This window comes from Oculina patagonica, chromosome 1 (assembly GCF_052425735.1).
Source record: "Oculina patagonica isolate OP01 chromosome 1, crgOcupat, whole genome shotgun sequence".
In the NCBI taxonomy this organism is placed as follows: Eukaryota; Metazoa; Cnidaria; class Anthozoa; order Scleractinia; family Oculinidae; genus Oculina; species Oculina patagonica.
In genome coordinates, this window is record NC_135758.1 from 36,806,243 (window position 1) to 36,813,238 (window position 6,996).

At 36.6% G+C, this 6,996-nt stretch overlaps 1 long non-coding RNA gene across 1 annotated transcript; it reads right to left on the reverse strand.

Annotated features, from left to right (window-relative positions):
* Nucleotides 1-2,115: 2,115 nt before the first annotated feature.
* LOC144628541 (uncharacterized) lies at nt 2,116-2,752 on the reverse strand. Its single transcript, XR_013566264.1, has 2 exons — nt 2,429-2,752; nt 2,116-2,337 (listed from the first exon to the last, which is right to left on the reverse strand). It is a non-coding gene; the product is annotated as an uncharacterized LOC144628541 (long non-coding RNA).
* Nucleotides 2,753-6,996: the final 4,244 nt, after the last annotated feature.

Here is a 6,996-nt window from a genome sequence, read left to right on the forward strand (position 1 = left end):
TTTTTGTTTGTTTTTAGCTTCCATTGATAACATGCATGCTAACAAACATAGCTCAATTGTCTCTGAAATTTATTAGAGTTATTTTAATCAGCTAATTCATTACAAGCAATTTCTGTAGAAAAATAAAATTCCCTTTACCTTATTACCATTTTCATGTATCTTGCAATATTATACATTATGATAGTAATTTTCCTTCCCCATATGAACCCCACTCCACACCAATTATAGTAACTTTTTTACTTTGTCAACATGTTCTAATTTACTAAACATATCAGTAAAAATATTATTCATGTACTGTAATGTGTGTCACAAAAACCCTTGGCATGGGAATTGACAAAAAGGACGTGAGATTTGTCATCCATCTCACTATCCCTGACATTATCCATGGAGGATTACTTCCAGAAAGCAGGTCAAGATGGTATGCCCTGAACATGCATTCTCTTCTAAGGTTTGAGGACAGATCAAGTATTCTAAACTCCATAAGCAGAACAACAGACTTGGACCAAAAATGTCTTCAGAAGCAGTTGTTAGATAGTATTGTGAAATACTGCATGCTGAGCCATTGCTGTAGATCTGTCATACTATGATGGGGACAGTGACACATCACAACCATGTGGCAATTTGTGTGATGATTGCCAGAATCCAAATCTATTGGTAGCTAAAGATTATACTGAGCTAAGTGTGCAAGCAAGATGTACTTAACAAAAACTTCCAACGTGATATGGGCTGGGAAAGGCCAAGTTAAAATCTGAAGAGCATTAGCCATATGACTTTTTCAATTACTGATTGTCGGTGGATTTATGCAAGGGAACTTGAGAGATCCGAAGGAGAACACATCTGCACCATTTTTAACTGAAAAAGCATACCAAGTCAAGAATGGAATAGGCACAGTTGTTTTAAGTTTATAATAAACAAGAAAGAAAATACTAATATATACCTGTATAATAGAGAGCAAACAATACACCTGTGAAATGAAAAGCTAACAAGAAAGTGCTAAAGTTTGCTGATTCTTTGTTTCCTATTGCCTACTGTGTAGTAGTAATTAAGACTAACTATTTCTCAGGTATATTGTTTGTACTCAGCCATAACACTAGAAAACTTGACAACGGGTATGAGATTGACATGATTCTCTTATGCAATTTGACTTTATTGTTTAAGCCATACAACACTGGAGATGCTGAGAGCCTCTACTATAATATGCAAATTCACTACTAATTAAAAGTGGTATCACTTTGTCATATCAAAAGTATCCAAAAAATTTTTGTCTGTGATGACTGTCCATATGAAAAGAAAAAAAAAAACAGATTGTTACAAAACTGTAGTAGTGCATTCCCTTTGTCTAAATACCACTACTATCTAACAAAAATTGCATAGAAAAGAAAACCAACAAAATTTTCTAAGTTCTAGATAAGACTTGTTGTGCAGAATTTTCACAGAATTTGGGAGAATGGAATGAACAATAAAAAGACTTTCAAAAGGTATCTATATGACATACAGGAAGAATTTAGAATTTTCACAAGACTTATACAACTAATAAAACCATATGACAACCAGGCTTAATGCAGCTTAATGCATTGACAAGTCATTTTTGAGATTATTGAAAATACAGTAGAACCCCGGTAACTCGAACTCGGATAACTCGAACAACCCCGCTAACTCGAACATACTTCCATTTCCCTTGGATTTGAACTCACTTTTAAGTCATTTTTAACTCGAACTCGGATAACTCGAAAACCCCGCTAACTCAAACTAAATTTTGCTTTCCTTGATCAAAATTTGGGTCAAATTTACCCCGATAACTCGAATTCCGGTTCTTGCAACTCGCCACGGTTGCCCATTAATTAGAGCAACAAAACAGATCACCTATTTGACAGCCTTTTCCCACTCTTATCCTAAGAATTTATGATCGTTTTAGAGTTTCTGACGAGATAAGTTTAATTTGCACTGTATATACTGAGGTGCTGAAAAATCAGTAAGCTATCAATTATTAACTTGGCAAATTAAATATTCAATCTTCCCCGATAACTCGAAACCCCGCTAACTCGAACGGGTTTTCGTTTCCCTTCATTGTTCGAGTTACCGGGGTTCTACTGTACTCCTGATGCAGAGAAAGTTTTAGTTCCAATAATAGCTATGACTAGTCATAAAGAGCACAAAATAATTGTTATGAGACAGTCTTTACTGGTCACAAACAAAATAATGTACAATTACAAATTAGTAGGTAGTAGGCTTGGTGTACTTGAAGCCTTCGTATTGTGAGTTGTATATGTTGAGATATGTTGTAAGAGAGTTCTTCTACTTGATTCTGAGTGTTCGATTCGTCAGGTCTATCATCGTCTGAAAATATCAATATAGGCTGAAAATTACACAATGATCGTACTGAAAACATAACCTATTTCAAAATATATGTAAACACATTCCTACTTACCCTCTAAATTCAGCTTGTGGAAAGATATATCCAAACTCTCGACGTCAACTGCATCCGCCATTTTGAATGGCAGACTTAGAAAATGTTGTATTAATTCAACAAATACGAGCTGTATAACGTCCAAACTTGATATTTAGTCTTGAATATACTACTCAAGAAGAAAGAAGTCTAAAAAGTTCCATAAATCGGCTGTATATTGATGCTTGCAAGAAATGTCGAATTTGTGCAAGAAAATCTTGGTTTTCTGCCAGTCGCTTCGCAAAATAAGTTCGTCCTTCCCTTGATGCCTTGCGCGCCGCTCAAAAAGCAAGAGAAGCGACTGGGTACGAGTCTGCGTTCACCTGCAAACCATTTGCTCTTTCAATTTGCTCTTTCCGCACTAAAGAAAGGCAATATTTTTAAAATTCATCACTTGCTGACGTTAAAAATTTGGTAAAAGCCGTTAAAGTGGCGCCTTTTAACTGAAGCCTCGCTTTGGTGTTAAAAGGAAAACGAACAGTGACAATAAACTTGGTTAGGAAAAACAGTATTTGATAAAATTTTCCCTAACAGAAAATACCCAAAACAGGTGTTGTCGATCAGCTACAGTAAAAAATAAAGTTAGAGATCGCAAATGGTGCTTAAAAATGTTTTTAGATTTTATTATAACTTGTTCTCCGTTTCATTCGTTGATGACATCAAGAATGTTACAAATTCCAAGTAACAAGTAGTCACATTTTGTTCTTTCAAATGTCTCTACTCAAGAGCGCGTTTGATATGTATTAGTCGTTTTTGGTTTGTTATTCATTTCGTGTTGTTTTCACAACACGACAACATTAACCAACACGAAGCAATGACCAAATGAGGGAGGGTGGCGGATCCGGAGGGTAAAAAAAAAAACTGTTGTACACTATTAAGTCGACATTTGGCCAAGTGTCTCAACAGTGGTGCCCGAGATTACACGGGCTTGGCAACAAATTTGCGATGTGCTGCTTGTAAACTTCCATGCACAAACATACATTTCCTTGAAGAAGGCTTTCAAGAAACAACAAAAAAATGATATTCAAGACTGTTACGTTCATTACGAAACTTGCCTGCTTTATTTCCTTAGCCTTCGTACGTTTAAAACTGAAAGATGTATATTAAGCGACGTAGCCTTGAAATTTTTCCGAAACTTTGAGAAGAAGGTCTTCTTTATGATACAATAATGTTCATGATAGCAATTTTTCCCCGTGAATGTTTTGATGTGCGGAGCGTTTGCCTGGGACCGTGTTTAGTGACGTGTAGCTATAGGTTAAGTCTCAGTTTCAGCTTTTTGACATAATTCTTCTGACTACTTTTTAGGCACCAATACAGTAGGCACCAATACAGCGAGTAGATTGTAGCCAGCCATTATCATTCTGGGATGAATGTTACACTATTTTTGACTTCGTGTCGGAAGTAGTGACATTTATGATGCCGAGTGTTGAGGATATGTAAAAAATGATATAATGCTGTCACCCGTCGTCAAAAACCAACGAAAAACATCAAGAACAAAAAAAAAAAACAATGCAAAAGTTGACAAGATATTTCAGAATAAGTCTTAAAAAATAATTTTGCAGAAAGTGACTGTCAGTTGTGGCTTTCGGCCCTTTATTGGATTGCCCAAAACAGACTCTTAGCTTGTAAAACAAAATAAGGGCTACCTGACTAAAGGAAAATAATTTTAATGTGTCTTTCTAAATCAAGAACCTAAGTGGAAAGATTGAATGACGTTTGTTGAAGAGACTTGCTTTTCTGTTTCTTTTGACACAACATGACTCATCCATAGTACAAGTTAGTCTGCTTTGCTTGGGAAGAGATTCAGACAGAAGCTCCCCTCCAGCAAAGTCCGTTCTCGGGTCTACCCTGCTGCTTTATTCAACCATCCCAAGATCTCTTGATAAGCCTGTGTTAATACGTATGAGTTTCCATGTATTTTGCTTTCCATTATAAACATCAAAGCTTGTAGAATCGCATCCCAGGAGTGAGAAAGCATGAATAGCTTTTCACAGCTGTTTACCAAACATTGATGAAACAATTTTGTGTACTTGAGTGTATTTTGTTTGAACTTTAAACACCGTCCGGAACCACAGTTTTGGCAGCCAATTTCCTTGCATAATGAGTACCAGTACATCACTCATTCAGTATCTGGCGATTGAATGAAAGCTCTCGCATCATCTTTCGCATCATCTTTGGCAACATGTTTGGCGTGTGATAGAACCCTTCTGATGGCTTTCTCGTTGTTTGAATCTAATAGTTTCATTAATTTTGGGCTTTCTCTTTTTCCGAGAAACTGCAAAATTTTTACTTTTACACTCAGTAGCAATGACAAGGTTCTTGTTTTTGGTATATTTTAAGAATCGGATTGGGAGGACACTTGATAAGTCCTGTTTTTCGGTTTTAAAATATATATACAGTAAATTCCCGCGGGTAAGAACCTAACAGGTAAAAACCTGTTAAGCTAAAATTTGGAAATTAGACCCCAATTGTATAAGAACCTATTTGGCCCAAATTTGGAAACAAGTTGTTATTTTCTTAAACTGATTAAAAATGTTTTTCGGGAAGTTTTTACAAAACACAAGTGTGCGTATATATAATGTCATATTCTAAATGGCTAGTGCTTTTTACCAAAGCACTTATGTGGTATGCAAATTTTACACAAGGAATAGACCGAATATCACTAAAAGTTCTAAAAGTATTAAAGTAAATTTTCTTTAGAAAATAAGAACTTATTAAGAACCTGAATAGCCTAAAGTAATTTGTGTCACTACCATTTATAAAAGAACCCGTTTCGGCTAACCTGGGAAAAATTAGGCTCTTACTCGGAGATATTTCCTGTTAACTCAAGGAAGTGATGTATGTGGGATACTGGCCAATAACGACCAAAGACAACGTTCTCTATGCACTATTTTACTTCTTTAAGTACTATTGAAGTGCTTTGAGGCAAGCGTACCAAATGTTATTACTTCGGACGATTGGGGGCTTTAAGTAAGCCATACGCCAACCAAGTAAAGAGCCTAGTTTTTCTGGTCATACTAGAAATATTTGTTATACCTTCCTCTAGCCCCCAACCCCACCCCCCCCCCCCTACCGGCCCCTCCCAACCACCACCCCTTCCCTTCTCAAAAATGTGGGGGAAGGGAAAGGGAAGTGATAAATTGTGCGATCATTGCGTTCTTGCCCCGAGAAAACCTACACAAGGTTTCCATTACACACCAAACATGATTCGAAAGATGGTGCGAGAGCTGCAATCTTGCGAGACACTGCGGTACTTTAAACACTTATGTGCTGCCCAGTTAGGAGCTCGATTCGTGAGAAAACAACAAGTTTTGGTCCCTGAGAAAAGCTAAAAAAAGATGCCATGGCTCTTCCTGTTGAATTCTGTGAGGCGACTTGAATTGCAAATGAAGGCGCTGTGCATGACTGGTCAGCACAGACGTGTTTCATTACTTCTGTATTTAAGTGGAAAGTTGCCATAAGACTTGGCAAATTTTGTGGATTGTAGTTCCCTCCTTTTTAGGCATTTCCTAGTGCTTTGAAATCTCTTGCTGTAACTGGAAACCGAAATGCTCAAACAGTTTTTCGCAGAATCAAAAACAAAGATCGTTTAGGGCGGTTAGAGAAAGCAGCAGAGGTAGACGAGAGAACAGCAAACAAACCAAAGCTTTGATCTATAGAATGTAATTCATTTCGAAAGAGAGCTGTTTGTACGTACTGCGAATGGGCTGTGCTATGTCTTTTACTGTGAAAAAAAGAACATTAAAGTATGTCCCTGAAGCTAAAGTCATTCAAACTTACGTTTGAAGATATAACCTACAGCTACTAAAGACCTTGGCATAATCTGTTGGGCATGAATAGAAAAAGTAATACAAAATGCTGCACTGTACGGGGGACCACGAGTGTCGAAACAGAAATAGAATGACTGTTTTATTTAACGACTATTTGTGACCTGGTATTTATGATATTCTAGGCGTCATCACGACCGTTTATAACTTTTAAATACGAGACAAGTTTCAACAAAATCTAAGGTGGAAACTTTCGAAATCTTCTTCTTCAAATTGGGTATGATAGGTCTTGTCAGAACTGACATAGTTTAACGTCATATTTATTTTCTACGCTACAATTGACAGCACCTGCATGTATTTTAAATATGTTCTTGTGGGCAAATTTCATTAAGCATTGTTTCTTTCTTTACCAAGTTCATTATTATTTTTTTCTTTTTCCATTAACATGAAAGCGAGGCTTTAGAAGAAATGCGCTACTTTAACGCCTTTGGTCAAGGTTTTTATTTCAGCAAGTGATGAATTTTAAAACTATTGCCTTTCTTAAGTGCGAAAAGAGCAAATGGTTTGCAAGTGAACGTGAGCGAAAGGTTTCTGTTCCTATGTAACAGCGAATGAGGATGCTGTGACAATTTACACAAAACGAGAACAAATATCATGTGCTTTCTTTGCAAGCCGTGGTGCTTTCCATACAATCGACTTTCAAAGAGTCCTATTACTTGTCTGGAAAACATTTATTTTCTTATTGAATAAGTTTCTATGAATAAATTGAGTGGCAATTTCAGC